The sequence below is a fragment of the Pinus tabuliformis genome, chromosome 9 (genome assembly GCF_031772625.1).
Source record: "Pinus tabuliformis cultivar Carrire ecotype Pingquan chromosome 9, CPIR1, whole genome shotgun sequence".
In the NCBI taxonomy this organism is placed as follows: Eukaryota; Viridiplantae; Streptophyta; class Pinopsida; order Pinales; family Pinaceae; genus Pinus; species Pinus tabuliformis.
The window spans coordinates 1,842,563,536-1,842,583,312 of record NC_142307.1 but is presented as its reverse complement, the minus strand read 5'-3'; positions in this window follow the sequence as shown (position 1 = coordinate 1,842,583,312).

Below are 19,777 nucleotides of genomic sequence, written 5' to 3'. Positions count from 1 at the left end.
TGGGTTTACCCAAAGAGTCATCGTCAAAGTCTACCAATTCATAGGCCCCTTTTGCTAGCTTTCGCTTGACAACATAGGGACCATGCCAGATAGGAACGAATTTTCCAGCGCCTAATTTATCATTAGCTTGATCGTAAACTAAGACTAGATCTCCTTCCGAAAAATTTTGAGGGGTCACATTTCGATCATACTGAGATTTCATACGTTTTGCATGAGTCTCGATCGCCAATGCAGCATCATGTCGATTCTCATCTAATTGAGCCAAGTATAACAAACGTTTTTCCTCTTTGGAAGTGGCTGGAAGTAACTCGATGGCCATTTGCAATGACGGGATTTCGCATTCAATGGGTAACACAGCTTCCAGACCATAAACTAGTTGGAAAGGAGTGAACCCTGTTGATGTTTTTACTGAGGTACGATACGCCCAAAGTGCTGAAAATAGCATGTTATGCCAATTCGACCGATGAATCCCAATGATTCGTCGGATCATGATGACTAAGACTTTGTTGATGGATTCAACCAGACCATTAGCTTGTGGATAATAAGGAGTTGAACTATCGTGACGCAAACCAAGCTGGCCTGTAAGTTCGGTCATCATAACGTTTCGAAAATGACGCCCATGATCAGTGATAATCGCTTGTGGGACACCAAACCTAGCAATTATATGATTGAACACGAAAATTGCAGCTGTCTTGCCGTCTGCCTCAAATGTAGGCATCGCCTTGGCCCACTTGGTAAAATAATCTACCGCAAGGATGATATACGCATGCCCCCCGGCCGAGTGAGGGTTACATGTAATAAAATCGATACCCCATTTGGCAAAAGGACCAACGACAATTATAGGGTGGAGAGGAGCAGGTGGAGCACGCATCTTTCGATCAAAAATTTGGCAGTTGTGGCATTTTCGAACCGCGTTAATACAATCTTTAAACAAAGACGGCCAGAAGTAGCCAGCGCGCAATATCTTTTGGGCTGTGGCATACCCAGACATATGACCGCCACACGCTCCAGAGTGACAGTCATTGAGAACCCTTTCAGCTTCCTCGTGAGTTAAACAACGTCAAAAAACAGAGTCCGCCCCACGGCGATAAAGAGTATCTCCAATAATCCTGAATTGTTGGGACTGGAATCGTATTTTCCGACGTTCTGACCTTGAAATTTCTGGCCGAAAGGATTGGGTCTGGAGATAAACGATGATATCCCCATACCATGGATCTAAAGTGCTGATTAGAAACAAGGATTCGTCCGCAATGGGCTCCTCCACCACAGTTTCCGTGTCAGCACGCGGGAAGTCACACATTAATTCCGCAAAAACTAAAGATTTCTTAGACTTAGATTTTTCAAATTCCAAGTCGAACTCCTGCAGGATAACAATCCATTTAGAGTACTTGCCCCTTAGCAATTGCTTGGTCAAAATGTAGATCATAGTGTTGCAATCCGAAATTACTGTAGTTTTACGTAGTAAAATGTAGTGACAAAAACGTTGGACAGCTTGAACAGCTGCCAATGCCAATTTCTATACATGTGAGTATTTTAGCTCAGTTGGATTTAAAGTTCGACTAAGGTAATATATCACATGTTCAGTACCGAATTCATCTTCCTGAACTAAGACCATTCCAATGGTGGAATGAGAAGCGGCGAGATACAATAAGTAATCATGGTTGTAGTTGGGAGGATGCAATAACGGTGCATGGGTCAACGCGTGTTTTAGTGCATCAAAATATTTCTGAGCTATCTCATCCCAATAGAATGCAGTATTATGTTTCAAAAATCGGGTAAAACCCTTTGTAACCTCGGCGTAGTTAGGAATGAATCGTCGTAAAAAGTTTGCTTTCAATTGCAAACTTTGGAGTTGGCGAAGACTCGAAGGAGGAGGCAATTTGACAATAGCTTCGACCTTCGAGGGATCGACGCGAATGCCGGCTTTCGAAACAACAAACCCCAGCAATCGACCTGTTTCTATACAGAAAACACATTTGTGTGGATTCAACCGAATCTGATAATGCCTACACCTCATAAAGATTGCTCGTAAATAATGAAATGATCAGCTCGATGTAATGAATGAGCAGGCAAATCATCGAGATAGGGTTGCACAATGTGCTTGATGTCATGAAATGCATAAGACATGGCCCTCTGAAAAGTTGCTCCGGCATTCTTGAGCCCAAAAGGTAATTTGCAGTAAGCAAATGTCCCCCATGGACAAATGAAAGCTATTTTTGGTTGATCGGCAGGTAGAATATTGATTTGATTGTATCCGGAAAAACCATCCATGAAGGAGAATATTTCGCTGCCGGCACTATCATCAATGATTTGATCGATATAGGGAGTTGGGTAATTGTCCTTTGGACAAGCTCGATTAATGTCCCTATAATCGATACATATTCTTATTGTCCCTTGCTTTTTCTTAACCGGAACAATATTCGATACCCAATCCGTTAACGGGATCGGATAAATGAAACCTGCTTTGAGTAATTTTTCAACTTCTGCTTTAATAGCAACAGCTTTTCTTGGGTGAATCTAACGCAAATGTTGCCGGACGGGTTTAGCGTCCGGGTAAGTCTTTATTTCATGAATAACAATCGCGGGATCAATTCCTGGCATTTCTTCATAGGACCAGGCAAACACGTCACGGAATTCTTGAAATAGGGCCTTATATATATGAATTTCATTTTCTGTACATGAGGCACCTATATGAATGTTCTCAACAATTCCAGGCTTAACCGAAATGTCAATCGGAATAGTTCGAGAGATGTTTCCAAAATTTAACTCTGAATCAGGATGTTTCATTGGATTCTAAGGTTCCTTGACATATTCAGTCGTAAAAATTGATGAAAAATAATTTTCAAAACGATTATTCTCGGGTAAAAACGAAGATCTGTGATGGATATCTTCCCATGGTAAATCATCTACACATAGGATTCCACGAATTTTCTCATCAGAGTGAAGAAGTTCAAAAAACGTGACTGAATCCGAGCTTGATGTGAAAAGTGATTCTTCACGGACCACATTCATTAAGTCAATTTCGGTTGAAGATGTGTCGGTAAATGATTGGACGGCCTCATACGCAATTTCATATGGACTCAAAGGCATGACATCACCAAATGAGTCTATCTCAGATTCAGAAGGAACGATCCAAGGATCATCATAAATAATGGTGTCTGACGAAATCATATGAATGGTTGCAAATGAAGACAATGTGTTGATTGGAGGAAAAGGAAAAGTTCCCAGTAAACCAGAATCTTTAACTAGTCCTACTCCAACATCCTTATACGGGATAGTCGTTTTACCGACATGCTGAATACTTTCAGAAGACGCTGGGTCGGATGAAAAGTAAGCCAGCTGGTCTATTGTTACGATCTTTCCATTATGAGGAAACTTTATAACCTGAAAGACCGATGAAACGACAACTGTCATAGCGTAAGACCAACTACGACCCAAGAGAAGGTTGTAATCTAGAGGGGCATCAACCACCTCCACATCTAGATTAACGGTTTTTCCTTCAACCCCTATAGGCAAATCCTGTACAATGCCAAAATGATAAAACCCACGGCCATCAAAGGCCTTTAGAATCGTCGGGGATTGATTTAGCGAAGGAGAACCAAGCGATCTCCAACACTGTATCGACATAATACATGTTGAGGCTCCCTCATCAATCACAGTCCGATGAATAGGCCTGTTTTTTACTATCACTAGAATCTTGAAAGCCATTTGATGAGGTAAGCGCGGTGTACTATTTTCTAGATCGAAAATTATTAGGTTCGAGTCCTGAACGTCAACAACTCCTATAGCCGACAAAAGTAATTTACGCTGTGCTGGACATGATTGCAGCACCTCCAAAGCCGACATTGCTAAGGGTGAAACAACTAAATCCTCAACAATGTTATAGTTCTGAGCCGCTCTCGCATGTGGATTGAAAGCTGACTTTCGAAGTATACCCTTGGCGGGCAGTTTGATTACCAAGTCTGGATTAGGTTTCTCAATCTATAGTGGATCGGAACCGGGAGTTGAGGTTGATGGGTTAGAATGAGAAGATTCTGCTTCTTTACCATCCACAAGAGTTTTACTATCATAATCATGCGATCGAGTCGCAATCCTAACATGGGACATCATCAGTATGGGTTCTTCATTGGCACTCGAGGAAGAACCTATCATCTTACTGTCTTGACTTGGAAAGGGATCCTTCAAAACAGCAAGCATTTGGGAACCCTTGACAATCTTCGCAACCTCTGCATGATGAGGGCAGTCTCTTGTAAAATATTCTTCGTCACAAATGAGACAAGGATAACGAGGTTTGCGCTTTTCATCATTAGATTCTGATTTTTCAGGTTTCTCTTTTGAATTTTTGTCCGTTTTATTTTTCTTCTTCCCTTTCTTCTTGCCACCGGATTTTGATTTGGCTGTAGATGACTCTACAACGTGAATATCAGCGGAAATCTCCGCGGAAGAATATCCTGTCGGGGAATCAGGCAAGGTTATGATAGGAGAAGAATTCTTGGAAGACTTCTTCTTACTTTTAGTGTTAATCGTACCAATCATACCATCAGCGGCATGAGACCCTGAAGGAGCTGCAGCGATTTGATTTTGCTTGGGAAGATCGGGAATTTTCTCGTGTAACGTACCTGACTTAGTATAGACCAAGTCAAGGTACTGTGCTTGAGAAATTACTTGCTCCTCAGTAACAACTCCGGCCTTAGCTACATCTTCAGTGATATTTGGCAACAAAGATTTTACAAACCATTCAGCCAAGATCTGATCCGGAATAAAAATCTTCACTAAACGCCGCCGACGTCTCCATTCATGAATATGATCTGAAATGTAGGTGGACGTCGATTGCTTTAATGAAGTTAGTAATTCCGTGCCATTGCCATATCTGACTGGCAACTGAAAATGAGTTAAGAACGAGGTAGCTAACTGACTAAAATTATAAAAAGTGCCTCGTGGTAACTCAATGTACCACTTGGCCGCGAGACCAATTAAAGTGCACTGGAAAAGCCTTAGACGGATTGAATCATCTGAAATGGAGTTAGACGCACACCAGAGGTGATAAGTCGTCACATGGTTCGACGGGTCCTCTCCTGATTTGCCTTCAAACTTTGGAATATCACTAGGCAACTTATTCGGCATTGGCGGCCAAAACAGAAGATAATTAATGGGATCGTTCGTTAGGCGCGACAAGTCAGGCAAGTCCAAAGTTGCGATAAACGGTAACTGATGATTAGGGTCCCTAAAACTCTGGGTCATGAGACCAGCCCCAGGAGGAGGATATCCAGGATAACTAGGAATAGGAATTGCATTTGGGATATTGTATCCTCCCGGAAAACCAGGATTAACCGGACCGTACTGGGGTTGTTGAGGTTGCTGATATGTGTAGCCAGGGTACGGTTGATGCTGATAGACTGGCTGCTGCACAACCGGACAGAATTGGTACTGTCCCTGGTACAGTTGATAAGTAAATTGTGGTTGACTTGTGACAACCGTACTTGAACGAGGTTGTCCTACAGGCATCTGAACCAAAGTTTGAATCGTGGATCCAGATGGAGGTAAAGATGTATGAGGAGTAGATATAAGAACAATAGAAACCGGAGCTGTCGATACTCCAGAAGTAGGTGGGGTAGATTGAACAGATGTTACGGCAGTTGCAGCAGTCGTTTGAGGCGGAGTACGAGGCGTACTAGGCCCAGGCTGAGAAATTATCGAAGGTACAGAAGTTTGAATAGAAGACTGGACAGGTTGTTGGGGTGTACTAGAAACTAAGGGTTGTCCAGTTTGAGATGACAACTGTACATTCGGTTGCAAGACCTGTTGAGTTTGCGATGGATCCCACACTAAATTCATTCCGGGGTACGGACCCATAACAGGTTGAGAATATTGAGGACCATAACCAGGTTGAGGGTAGGATTGATAATTCAAAGGTACATTTCCCGTTCCTTGAACATATGATTGACCGGAGGGTGGTTGGAAACCTTGGTTCGAGTACTGACCTTGGGGTTGATACCCTTGAGGCACGTACTGATACTGGGGTTGACCTTGAGGTACATATTAATACTGGGGTTGACCTTGGGGTACATATTGAGTCTGGGGTTGACCTTGAGGAACGTACTGTCCCGTAGGTATGTACTGTCCTTGAGGTTGCCCCCCAGGCGCAAATTGGGTACCTTGAGGTTGCCCCCCAGGCGCAAATTGGGTACCTTGAGGTTGCCCCCCAGGCGATAATTGAGGATTTTGAGGCTGCCCCCCAGGCGGTAACTGGCCACCTTGAGGTTGAGGATTGGGAATAGTACCTGACATCATGAGAATATCTTCTACGCTCAACGGCTTAGTACCATTGCTTCCAGTTAATAACCCTTGTTCAATGGGTTGAGGAGATGCTCCCGAAAAAGTACCAGAAAGTGACTAATACCCAGAGGGAATAGAAGGACCGTCTTACAAAAAGGATTCTGGCGATTGAGTAAACATGGACGACTATCTTGACATATTTAACGGAGGATAATAACCTCTAGGTGTTGGGTGATAAGGAACACGAGGTGGTGAAAAACTTAACCCTGGGTTTTCTAAGAAATTAGTCAAAGAAAGATACCAAGCACTGCTCCTAGGTGGACTGTAAAAAATTGATTCACGCTCCTTTAGCTCAATAACAGGTTGATTTTCAGGGATAGGGATGCCTACTTCTTCTTCCGAAGTAGCAAGTTCTTTGATAGCTATAAGTCCAGAAGGAAGATTTTGGGTAATTATTCTTTCTACCCTAGGTGAACCAGGACCACTAGAAGCTGGAGAAGCAAACCCCGATGTCGGAGTAGCAGCAAATTCACTTTCAGGTTCAGATATTTCAGGTTCCTCACCTATATCACTAGTAGATGAAAAGCTACCAGTAACTTCGGAAACAGACACTGATTGTGGATTATAATCTGCTACTAAAGCTTGAAAATCAGGATGTACCACCAAAGAAGACTCTCCTTCTTCAGGTGACCCAACTCTACTGTCTCTAGGAGTTACGAGGACTCGCAACCCTTCAGGCTAGCTCGGTGAAAACTCAGGAGGTTGGCCCCGAAGTCTACGGGACTTCCTCGGTAATTCAGCCACGGTTAAAAAAATTTAACTACTTCACATGCAAACAAAGTAAAATCTCAACGAAAACCACCTAAAGCCTCTAAAGAACCAAACAAATTTGAATCACACACCTAAAGAATCTAGGAGATTAAACACACACAAACAGTAACTTTCCGTGCTGAAAACATTAGTTGGTAATGAAATCCAACGTCGCAGAATTCAATACAGAAATGGCAGTTGGAACAGTTACCCCGACAACCTGCTTAATGAATAGACTGGCACAAGTTCCTCCACTTAACCGTCTCGAGTGAAGAGAACCCCCAGAAAATCCAAGTGAGTCTAGTCGACGTCTATTCCAGGTACAGTGGGATCTTCCCACCACTGTCACCTTAGGAAGAATCCTAAAGAATATGGCCACTAAGGTTACCAACTGAAACAAATATACCTGGGGGAACAGTCTACGATCCGATACGCACGCAAGGGCAGAGTAGCAAGCTCAATCCCCTTGAAGGCTCCTTGACATAATCCAAGGTTTACCAACAAGTGACCCCAGGCTCCTCGACAATGGTTAATCCGAGGTTTACCGTTTTTAATACGTGAATATCTGGCGTCGTTCCCAATGAGGAAGGATTGATTCCCACACTGGTTCGAACACAATCTCGTGCTTCTCCTTTCAGAGGAGCTTTCCCAAAGCATAAATCCAACAATTGGATTTCTTCCCTACCACAAGATACAACAACTTGTTTGTTTTTACTGTCTTGGAGAGATAATTACTCTCCTACTCCAAGACACTAGCCTAAGCTATGTTGGTGTATCAGAGCCCTAGAAATAAAAATGTTACTAGATGAATTTTACTTTAAGCGTTATTTTTATTGGTTTTTGTTTAAGTCAAGAGGTGCGGAGATGAAACTCGTGGTATGAAGACTCGACTCAAAATCACTAAAAATGCAGTTAAGATGATTAAACAATCTTTTCCTTTCGATGAACTTCTAGCTAGGAAAGAGTTTGAGAATGCAAATACTTTGTAAACACAAATCTTTCTTTACAAACAAATTAAAAGAATATCTTTTGTCCTTTCCAATGCACTCAAAACGAGACAACTAGTTATTTTCAAAAAAAATTCCCTTTTCTTTTCAAAGCACTCAACCACTACAAAAACAAACTTTTCCAAAAGAGATTTTTTATTTTGTTTATAAAACACTCAAAACTATGAAAACGACTAACTTTGAGATCTATAAAACCTATTTGAAGTCAAAGCCTACAAGATGTATTTTTTAAGGATGTTTTACTTAGCTAGATGTAAACTAAGGACCAATTTATGCAGAATCACAAATCAGTAAAAAACAACCAATTTTGTTTTCTTCTTTAAAAATGAAATCCAAACTTTTAAACGCAAGCTTTTCGAAGTTTTGTAAAGAGAAAACACAAGGGGGATTCCACAACAAGGGTAGATTTCACGAATGGTCAGACTCATAAGAAGGCTGGTAGAGACCAAGGTGATCTGAGGTTCCTACAGCTTCTAAGCTCAGAGCTACTACAAGACCAAAATGAAAAACAAACCCAACAAGCAAAACTTCTAGGAATTTCACCTAAAACCCTAACACCAATGGAATCAACCTAAGGAAAGCTTCTGACAGGTTATATGCAGGTCTGGGCAGTGGATAATAACTTCTAAACAAAAACTAAGCTAACTAACAGAGGAAATCTTAGGTTTTCCAAAATTTTGACAGGGTCCGCAGGCCCATAGTTAACACAGGTGTGGTACCGCTCTGTGCTAAAAGCAAAAGTGCGGATAAGTACGCACTGTGTCAAAAGACTAGGGTGCGGTCCTCTCCCAAAGTTATGAAAAACAAAAAATAACCCTGGATCTACTATTTCTACCCAATTCCACACACAACAAGCCAAAAACAGAAACAAAAACACAGTTTCTCAGGTCAAAGTAAAAACAAGGAAAAAATCAAGTCCCCAGCGGAGTCACCATTTTGTCACACGGAATGAGTCGATCTTGCGGACAAGATAGACCTTCCTAGAATCTAAAGAAGACCTAATGACAAGCAAGCCAATCACAAACTATCTTTCTCTAAATATGCATTTATAAACAAAGGCAAACAAGTGTTTTAGGCCTACCTTGGGTCCAACGCAAGTTTGTGGAAGCCTCGCTCCTTCGATCCAAATGAGCTCCCTTGTCGCGAATCTGCAAACGCAAACAAGCAAACAAATTAAATAGCACCTGAAAAACCAATATCATAAAACATATTTAACATGAAAGTCAAGGAATTCATGAAACAAATGACATGAGACAATTTGTTGAGAAAAATGAATCTGATTGTATTAATTCAAATCAAAGAAGAACTTTACAACCTGTGCCTTGACGCTGTAGAAGCTCCTCCCAGGGTCCAGCAAGAAGTCTCCTCTACTTTGACAAGTTTCACTCTCTTCCCAATGAAGCCAAAAGGTATGTTATCTCTCCTCTCAAGCTTAACTAGGAAGTCTTAATTCCACCAGCATTTACCCTAAAAAATGTTCAGCTTCTAACCTCCCTAGCAACCAGCCCAATGCCTTAATTTATAGTGCAATGGAGGGAAGTTACTAGGTCCTCCTTCAAAGGGATAAAGCCCTCCTTCAAAGGGATAGCTCCTCTCATCAAGGGATTAGCTCCTTTTCTTTTGGGATGCATGAACCACCTAAGAGCGACCAATCCACGTCAAAATTCCTTCTAGAATCCTCTAGAATTAACCCAAAGTGAGTTTTTTAGAATAAACTTGTGCCTTTTTTACTTTCACAGGGGTCTGCACCCACTCCTTTAGGGACAGAGCGGGTAGGTCTGCAGTTTTTGTAAACAAAAGGTGCGGGACCGCAGGCAATAGTGAGAGAAAGTGCGGAACCAGAGCTTTGTTGATTTTCAATGTCTTTCTCTCATTTTCAAAGCTTGACTTGAAGAGCTGAGGTCTGAGACTTGCTTAGGAGGACAATACAAGTGGTGATAGACCCATACTGACTGCAAATAATCATGGTGACGATATTTTTGTGTAACAAAACCCATGCCTCAAGAAAACTAAAATAATTTATTTTTCTCATTACATCAAATACATAAAATCATGATTACATATGTCATCGTGAAGACCAAACCTAGTTACATGTTTCAACATAATTATGGTTCCACCTTTGATGGTTTTCCTTTATTCTACACACCCATACCATGAATCTCCCTTCTAGAGAAAATGACATGCTCTATTCTCTACACTTCATGTTTAATTCTTCTCTCTTTTGAGATAACTCTAAAGTATTTGATTGTGATATTATTGAGTTTAAGCTCGACTTCTTAGGTTTTATTTCAATGAGCTTCTTCTAGCTCCTCTTTTTCCCCTTTTGAAGCTAAATGGTGATATGTTTTTATTAATTTATTTCTTAAATCTTCCAGCCTCGCTTACTTTTTTACTTGGATATCACCAGTTCTATTTTGGGCACGCGTTATATTATTTATATGGCTAGTGCCACATGTAATTCGTCTGCATCAGGCATAATAGGGTAGTCACAATTCTTTCGGGTGGTTTTTTTTGTTGTTGTTGTCCAGTTTTAGTAGTTTTCAATACACGTTCTTTCTTTTGGTAGGTCTGTGGTACATTGTTTCTAATTCCATTGAAGGAATTAATTTTGTAATCTAATCCAAGCTAATGGATCAGGGGTTGTGGATGCTACAAGAACCAATTTAATGTATTACAAATGATGAAGTTGGTTGATGATAAAAATTAGAGGTGTGACTTTAAATGTTTTGTTGGTTTTTTTGGTTAAGGGTTTACAGGGTAAATATTTAAAGTATTATGTATGCTTTATGTAGTTTACTTTCCCATTTATGAAAAATACATATATGCATTGCTTATTATAGAAGTTTAAAACATATGTATGGCATGTGAGCGATTATTAGCTCAAGGGAGATGCCTTTGTTACTAAGGGCTCAATTATATTGTCTGCGATAAACATGATTTTAATGAGAGATCTGTGGTCATGATTCTTATGTTTGAAAGCATTGTTGAGTATTTCAAAATTTGAGATTGAGAAATTTAACGGGAAGAGTTTCGAGCTGTGGAAGCTCAAGATGGAAGATATTTTGGTAGACAAAAATTAACGGGTCATTATGGATCCAGGTGCTACACCTATGAGAATGTCAACAACTAATTAGACAAAGTTGTATTAGAAGGTCACGAGTCCCAATTTTGAATATGTTTTGATAGATAAATACTTCCCTTTTTGTCCTAATATAGAACTATTTTGTCGCTGACCACTTCCACTTGGCATAGTCCTGCTAAGGTATATAATTTCCATTGAATTCTCTCATTTCCTTTTCATGACTGGAATTGAAATGTGTTTTGTGGATCAATTGAATCATTGTGTATATTTATGTGCCTCTACCAGACTATTTGTTATTTCTAAGCTTCATTTCCACAAGGGCACTAGTTACTTTGAGGTTAATATACCTATCACTTTTGTGTTAAGGACAATGAACCATTTTCTTTTGCAGTGAAAGTTAAAATGTCAAACCCTGGTAGAAAACTTTGATAAAAATATTTCCATGGAGGATATAAGGGGCTTCACCCTAATCAAAGGTCTCTCATGCAATATGAAAAGGGCTTCACCATGATCCAAGATTCCATGAAGATAGGGGCGCGAGCATCTCATGGGTTTATTCTCTATTTAAATGGTGGCGTGCTCGATACTTCACATATAGAAAGTCATCATCACAAGTAGCAGCTTACTGTGAGTGAAGGAACCTGGAGAACTTAGTGGCTCGGGTAACCTAAGGACCATCCAAGGAGGCATATGAGTATGATCAACTACATTGTAAGCCAATCATAGGCAAGATTAGTTCTCTTAGCTACATGTGTGTTAGAATTGATTTCGCAGTTTAAAGAACCCATCGTTTTGTTTATGGTATAGGCAAGTTCCCTCATAGATATAAAGATGCAATCATATTTGCAATGATGGTGTTACATTGATCGTGAAAGAAATCAGACTATACACTTACACTGTAAGGCTAGATTTCCTGTATCAATGTAATCATGGCACTTATTGCTTGATGCATGAGATTTGTTGTACCTTAAGAAACCAATTTCCTGGCTGTGTAGAAATTGTGCTTAAGACATTAATGTTTATAGTTATTGTCACTCGTTTGTCACTTAATTATATGTTGTGTTCTCAAATGAAGGACCTCGGAGACTTGGTTTTTAACCCTCGATACTTAGGTGACAAGGAAGTATCAGAATGCCATTTGATTGTTGAATATAAATGATGAATGAAGAAAATCTTGAATAAGTCATAGACAATATGTTGTTTTACACAAGATCTACTATCTGTGACACTTGGAGAAGTTAAAGATAATATGTTGTCTTACACAAAAACTACTATCTGTAACTTAGAAGAATTACAAAGGTGTGAACTTCAAGTATAGGAGCACTCTTTTAAGGAATTTTAACTTCATTTACATAAGCAAATAAAGACCTGCAGCTTCATTACCATACTTAAAGGAAGAAAACATAAGATGACACATAACAGAGAAGTCACAAAATCATACCCAACAATATATGGAAAACTTATGATTCTTTCATTAATCAACAGTTGTATCAGGAATTCACTGGCCTAGTATTCAGGTTCTCCAAAATTCGAACCCTTTCTTTCTAAATTTTCCTCTTTTTATACATTATGAAATAGTTGGTGGTCTCCAAAACTGTCAAACTACTTAACTATTTCCCTAACTATCTAAGTAAAAACTATTACAGAATATTACATAAAGGGTAAAAGACACCTCATTCTAAAGAACATTAAAAAACAGGAAATAACGAAATTTAAAAGATGATGGCCGTTCTCTGTTCGAAACTGTATCTTGAGCCTTAACTGAGCAGTGGATGAAGGGCGGAAGGCTTTGGGAGCACCGCGGGGGTTAAAGAGTGTGTGAGAGCATCAACGAGGTTGAACCCCCGTAATGATTTCTGGCCACCCATTCTAGTCAGTCGTGTTAATGTCACGTTCAAATTCGGAGGTAGAGCTCTGATTAACCTTCGTGCTCATTGCTTCCCCGTAGCGCACCTCAAAGAGCTTATCAAACTATCGCTTGATCGTGCTTGTTGAACTTTGTATGACATTTAAATGATGGCGGGCCCACGGAACTTTAAAAGAATTAACACTGGTTCATAAAACTTGTCGCGTCCACCTTTTCAACGCACCTTGACTCCCTTATGGACCTGACAGGACATAAAACTGTATTTAATGATTCATCGGGTCTGATATTAAAGACTGAACCCAACAATTTGCCAACCTGATTTCCGGACCCAATAGGACATAAAACTAAATTTAATGATTCATCGAGTCCGATATTAAAGACAAAACCCAATGACTTTGCCGACCCGATCTCCGAACCCGATAGGAAATAAAACTGAATTTGATGATTTATCGGGTCCGATCAAAAGATGAAAATTGATCACTTTCCGACCCGATATTGCGACCCGATATCTGACGGATCCCGCCTCTTCCGATGGACGACTGAGATTAACCCGGACTTCAGCAAATTTAAACTGTGTTTGATACATCGTCGCGTCTGATCTCCGAAATAAACCCATTCTAGTTGATGATGCGATCGCCTTTGGATCTGTGGCCTGTTGATCAGACGGCTTAGATCTTCTCACGAGTTTGACACTTTCAAAAACCATTGAAAATATAAAATCAATCGTTTCTTTCATATTTTGATTTTTCTTCCATTTTGTAATAAAATTGAAGATAAAACTTAAATAAGAATGGATAATGGATGCTACAACAAGATTCAATTATAACTCTTCTCTAATGACCTTGTAGATTTAGGCATGGGTTGAACCTAGAGTAGGGCCCACTCAAGTTAATGCATTGTACCATTTTTATTTTTCCTATGTTAATTAGTTAAGTGTGGATTTGGTTAAGTTAATTTTCATTCCCTGGATGCTTGCCTCATTGTCTCGTACATTTATTTCCTTATGTATCTAGTAGCTAGTCTAGGTTAGATTTGCAATCTTATATTTAATTGTTTTACATGCCTGCTTTCCTATCTTGTGTATTAGTTCTAGAGTTTTTATGTTGTGGCATTAGTGCGTTAATGAATCAATATGTTCTTAATTGGCAGTTGGTACACAAGGCTAATTTTAAGTCGCAAATATGTATCTCATGGGCTATGAAATACGAGGTGCTAGTAACCAAGTTATGACTTTGGAATGATATTGATTATTTTTCTTGTAGGTTTTCATTTACATGCAATAGAATTTGTAGTGTTTTTTGTTGTTGTTGTTGTTAATGTGATGAGTAGAATAGTTTAGATCATGCAATAAATGTCTTATTTCTATGTTTAGTGCATCACAAATTTACAAAAAACCTTGTGTTGACAAACTAAATGGTTGTTTTTCTACCAATTTACCATAAATGTTGGAGAACATATAAAAACACCGTATTTTTTGGCATCATTGCTAGGGAGACACTTAGAGAACTAGGATTTTACTTTAGGATAGGTAAAGATACGAAGACAAGAAAATCATAGGAAAATTTCGACTAACCCTTGAACATTCTTGCCCTAATTATCCTACATTGGGACATGATTATATGTATAAGGAATAATAAGACCTGAACTTTGCCATAGGAGCGATTCATCGTACCAACACACTGGTAGGTAAACAAGGCCAAAAAAACCTGATTAAACAAGGAACAAGTCGGGGTTGTAGGAAAACAAGGTGTTGTAGGCAAACAAGGTCCAAGAATCCAACCCAGTAATCCAAAAGAACATCTAGCATCCAATACTATAGATGATCCTCTTAAACTTGACCTGATGCAGTAAACAACATTTCAACTTTAGGATCCCCTAGGTTTGAGAAGGAGAATGTTATAAGGGAACCAAAACCCTTAATTAAACCCAACAACTTGAATCTTTGGGATAGCTTGTAAATCAACATGGGAGAAGAACTAGAAGGTCCAAAGCAAAGGGAACTAGTCACCTTTGAATTTCCCATCCGAGACCTTGATGGATAGGTTAAGATGAAGAACATTCCACCTTCTGCTTTACCTTATTTCCAAGGTATAATATAGATAGTGTAGATCAAAATAATTTTCTCTTTGAAATTGATGTTTTATGATGAAGTTATGATTACTCCACGGATTCCTAGAAGCTAAAACTCTTCACAGCCACCCTAAAAGAAGCAACACTTTTTTTGTTTATGAGATTTGGGGAGAATTTTGTTAGAACATGGGAAGAAATGAGTAGAAGTTCTTGAGCAAGTATCAAGACTACTGTAAATTGAGGGACCTTATAGAAAAAATCTTTCAAATAACACAACGAGGTGAGGAGAGTTTGGAGGATTATATCACGATGTTTCACATTTGACTAGGGTTTCTATGATCATCCAGAGCTCCATGGCATTCCAGCTATCCGTTTCTTTTTAAGACAATGTGTTTTTCCAGGGCTAGGTCACCACTATTCGACTGAAGTTTTGATGCTTTCCCTCTCGCGAAGATCTCCTAGTTGTGTGTTGGGCAATCTTTTCCATTTTTTCTTCAAACCATGCACCAATTAACCATGGTTTACTACACTATAAGACATGTTTAAGGCTACAGGTGTGAACAATTAATATCATCAAAATTCAATACCAATTTTCTTGCCTGTCATTTCTCTAATAAATATTTCTTAACGAACTAACATTTAGTCTACCTAGTTGGCACTGCTTATGTAGTCTCCCCATTGGATTGCGGTGAGGTTGATTATGAGCTTGACAACCCCATCTCAAAATCCATTTTTACATCGAGTATGGGATTCATTCACATGCAATAAGAGTAATTAGATCCCCCTCTGGATGATGCTTTCTCCACTGGAAAAAAGGTGATGAAAATCGACATTAATTAAGGAACTACCTAGAGCGATATGACTGCTAATGGTCCTAGCGATGGTTCAAAACATGTCAAGACTCTTCCCACCTTGACTTCGATCATAGCTTCAACAAAATACAATGGTATCAAGAGCCTCAAGGATGGTAGTTGGGGAGGCCATTACTCTTAACAAAATCCCTATGATGATTAATAGAGAAGTGGTGGGAAGATTTACAAGAAAGATAGTTAGATTGAGCTCATTGTGGTCCCAAATGGAAAAACAATGGGTACCTGCTATAGGTTATGTTTTAGTTTTCCATATCCTCATATGGGGTTGGTTATTCACAATTTTGAGAGATAAGGAGGATGTATCAAAGATTCTATACTTGGATTGGACCTAGGGTCGCTCGAGACTATTTCTTTAGTGATGGAATATAGATTTCGACCCAACGAAATATCCAATGGCATCCTAAAAGATTAAGTGATTCTCCTATGTCTCCTACTATAGTTTTGGAACCAAGAATGTTTATTAGGGATTGGGAATTTACTTGATCATTTTGTATGAATGGAGGAAGGATGCCTATCAAAATAAGATCACATATGTGCCTGGATTATGGGTTAAGTGGTCATTCAAGAAGGATTGGTAGATAAATTTGAAATTCAATTTCAAGGACACATTTGGGTACAAATGGTGGATTACTGGAAAATGCAATTTTGGTGTTCTAGATGCAAACAAACAGGTCACATCATTGTGTAGTGTGGGAAGTCAATCGAAGAAATTCTAGCAGAAAATATTTGGATCAGAAAATATTTGAATAAGATGCAGGTCCCTGCCAAAAACTCTCCTATTCAGGATACAAATCTTGAGGGAGAACCAAATATTAAAGACAAAGCATATGTGGACAATAAGGAAGTGTCTCCTCTCAACATGTTATAAGTTTCATCCCCCCTTAAGAATTTTGATCATAACAATGTTATTCCTGGATCTCTCCCTTCTTCAAAGACAACTGCAAATGACCCTTTTCCTTTGAACACACCTCTGATTGCTTCCTTGATTGGTTATGATTTGGTTTCCTCATTATTTATGCCTCTCAATAATCCTTCGGTTGCATCCTTAGTTCCCTACTCACACTCGATGTCTCATATTTTCCCTCAGCCTCTTAGCTCATCCTCATCTCTCTCTAACCCTACATAAGGAAGGAAGAAATATATTTGTGAACCAGGCTTAAATCCTCTCCTTAGGGTAACAACTGAGGGGGTATGGACTTGGACACTCTACATGCTTTTCATGGTTGATGAAAATCTAATATCTCAAGAGCTCAGTCACAAGCAAGGGAGGAGATAAGCTTTGGTTGACAAAATACCATTTCTAGTGTTCTTAGAACAAATGTTGTCTGTTGTCTAGGTAAATCCTCTCTACGGACAAAGACGATTCCTCTAGCCCAATGAGTGGGTCTAACAACTGAAGTGACAGTCAACTAGACATCTTCCTAGGTTACAATTGAAAAGAAGAACGAAGGAGATGGCCTACCTCATTCTAATGCTATTCCGATCTCCTTTGTTGATGATCCTAGACTGCCTGTATCACGGGCTTGTTCCTGTTGCTTTATGCATTTATGCACTTGCAAAAGAGATCAAGACACAACAAAGCATGCAAATACAAATAACATATTCAAAATAAACCTACTTAACTAATCAAGGAATGTTATGCTAAATGATACATGAGCATACACATTTAGGGAAAATGAACCAGTAGTTGTATATTAATAGAAAATAAGGGGAAGCATACAACCAAGCCTTGATGTTGATAGGCTTTCCTTGAAAGAATATCCAAGTCCAAGATAATCTCACTGAGAACTCCTTCCCCAAGCCAAATGAATAGCATATAGGCACAATCTTAGCATGAGGGTGAAAATAGGTGTAGACCAACCAGCCTCTAACCTAACTAACCAACCATCCATTTGGGAATGGGAGAGGATGAATATATAGGCTAGGAAAGGGAGTTAGGACCTCTCCGAAGATATGATTAGGCCCTCATCATAAGGATATAGCTCATAGGGATAAGACCAAGAGGCCAAGTTGGGAGAATTCGACCTCATCTATGCCAAACAACCTCCAGCTCGCTGCTCTAGAAGCTTATAGATCACGAAGCTTCTCATCTTCTTTGGGAAAATTTCCTTTTTGGGATCATTGCAGGTATACAAGTAACCTGAGCGATTCCATCACGAGTCGAGTATAATGAAACATGCGATCATCACGGTTTTAAGTCTCATAAGAGCAATGACACTTAAATTAGGGTTTAAGAGCTATTTCCTTGAGGGGAAGCTCAAAGCATTTTCCAATCAATGTCTTAGGAAGGCTCTAAACTACATATATGAATGAGTACACTACATTATGGTCATGTTTCGGGCACTTTGGGGTATGTCACAGGAAAGTGTGGGAGGTGTGACAAAATACTGTGTAACAGATGCCCCCTAAAGCATGAAGGCAGAATGAGGAGTGATGGTTGAGATGCTTTCTGAGCTTTTGCAAGGACGAGGACAATCGCTGTCAGGAGAGTTGCAAACCAAGGATGCATATACATATACATATATGATGTCAAACATGAATCCACAGTATGGACGCAGCCATCTAGATAATAAGGACTATATGGAAGGATCCATGGCATGGGCGCAGCCATCCAATATAGAAGGATCATCTGTAATCTAAGATCCAAAGCATGGATGAAGCTATCTGATATAGAAGGATCATCATAAATATAAAGTTCCACAGTATGGTCACAACCATCCGTATAGTAGAAACATGTGTACAATCATGAATAATACATAACTCCACGCAACCTGAGTCATATCAGAGAAAACTCATGGTCTTGCACTCCATCCTGACCCAATAAAAGTACGAATTCTAACATGTGAATGAACATGTCGCAATTGAACATGCTAGAAAACCAGTTGGTTACCGGCCATTGATGTGGACTGTTAACAAGCACAAGAGGAACCACCCATAATGGCAATGGCTCTCAAGGTACAATAGTACAATCCATGAATGTGATAACGAAGATGAAGTTGAACACTTGTGGAATCACCTGATCGAAGGCCAATAGTGAAAACCTGTCCTCGGATGCGAAGAAATTGCCATTAAGGCATGCAAGCTCTAAGGTACTGAAAGGGAGTTTCTAATTCAGATTACTGGATAATGAGTTGAAGTCGACAGGAAGTGACCCATCGAAGGAGGGTCATAATGATTCCCTCATCATCGACACAAAACAAGGAATAAAGTGGAATAAGCGAGTATGATCCAAGACTATGACAAAAGGTCAAACAATGTGTAGGTAGTAAACTGCAGATAGGACTTCTCTTGAACATATTGGCGACACAACTTTAGAGTGTGGCAGCATTTGACTCAACATAGGAGCAAGGGTCATAATGATGAAGTGGAATAGTCAGATGAGAGGCAAAATGGATCACCCAAACCCAGAAGGACAAGTGAGTGAGTGAGGATATCCCAAACCCGACATGAGAGCAGAAGAGTGTCATGTTCAAGAGCGACATGGTGCCTATACAAAGGATGTTTCATCTTCATTTTTCCTTGCTATTTCTAGCAAGTACCTCTTTATTTTTACACAAGATTGAAGAGGATACCTTATGCTTGTTGTATAAGTTCACCCTTCGAATGAATCCATCCTAGTAAGTTTTACGAGCCCTAGGAAGGAGAAACTTGATCTCGTCATGGTGACAAGTCTTTCGTTGTAAAAAAATTTAACGAGTCCGAAAGAAGAATAAATCGGTATCTTTTTCATATTTAGAGAATTTGAAAAAGAGACGAAAAAATAAAACTCCATCAGGTCCCTTTTCGTAATTTG